Here is a 1280-nt window from a genome sequence, read left to right as displayed (position 1 = left end):
TAATATATTATATAATATATACGTAATAATAATGAAATACTAAAATGAAAACTCAGCAGCTAGTCATTTGGATTAACTGGAGGAGGGTCTTTCGGAAAGACCCTGCCTGGCGAAGGTGGCTGTGCATTTAGCTTCTAAAAATGAGGCCCCTTCACGGAACGTGAAGCTGGGCACCAGAGTCTGGTGCCAGGCACCAAAAGCTGGTTTGGAAAAATCTTGTGCAGTAATGGTTTTAGGAGCAGATAGCAGCAACCTAAGTGGTAATTATTATCACGTAACTGAAAAGTCCTGAGATTTACTTGGACAGTGTCCCTGGGAACATTCGTTAAGAATGAAATGCATTTGTAGCAATTTGTACCATGAAGGCAGACGGGAAATCAGACTAATCCTTGATGAAATTATCTGTAAGCTTGGCTGTCTAAGACTTACTAGAGCAAAAGAGATGGAAGAAAACCAAGCCAGAATGAGATATTGCAAGGTGCTGAAACTAGGTCACTGTCCTACATTACACAAAAGCTAAATGGAGCTCTATCATCCCACAGTATCCTGAGCCAGATGAACAAAGGACTCGGTCTTGTGCAAATCTCCCAGCAGCGTCTAAGTTGTTCAGCTGCGTAAATCATGGAGAAACTTCAAGCATAGCAGAAATGCCAAGGCAGGCAGAATATAGAGAACTGAAGGAACACGGGAGGAAATGAAGGGGATGGCTTCTGTCATAGCTCTGCATCATCACACAGTAACAAATTCCCATCAAGAAATCCTGTGACTTATCAAAAAAAAAAAAAGTACAATAGGGGCGGGATGAAGAGGTGCTGAGTGGAAAAGTCAGGACATGATTAGATAGATACACTAAGCCAGCAGGGGAGAAGAGGTGCTTAATTAGTAAATAGAAATAAGATTGCAGGAGAAAACAGAATCTGTTTCCTACGCCGCACACTCAAAAACCTTCATCATGATTAGTTAAGGGATGGGCTGGGCTTCCTGAGCCTCGGACAGCAAATGTTGGCTGTACTTACTCCCCTTCCTTCTCTTTGATATTGAAAGCTTCCATTTCTTTCAAGTTGATTCAATCAATTTTTACTGAATTACATACTTCTCGCCCTTCTGTAGGCGTAGATACTGACCAATCATTAAAAATAATTCAGAAGATGGAAATGCTTTGAAAGGTTATTTCAAGCACCAAGTTTTTTGCCGTTTTTTCTTACACCACCTCCCCTCCCTGCCTGCCCCCCTCCCCCCCCCCCCCCCCTTTTTTTATTTTTTAAATGAATATGGTTTAA

Source organism: Buceros rhinoceros, unplaced genomic scaffold, assembly GCF_000710305.1.
Source record: "Buceros rhinoceros silvestris isolate BGI_N320 unplaced genomic scaffold, ASM71030v1 scaffold14189, whole genome shotgun sequence".
Lineage (NCBI taxonomy): Eukaryota > Metazoa > Chordata > Aves > Bucerotiformes > Bucerotidae > Buceros > Buceros rhinoceros.
Note: the sequence above shows the minus strand (reverse complement) of the source record.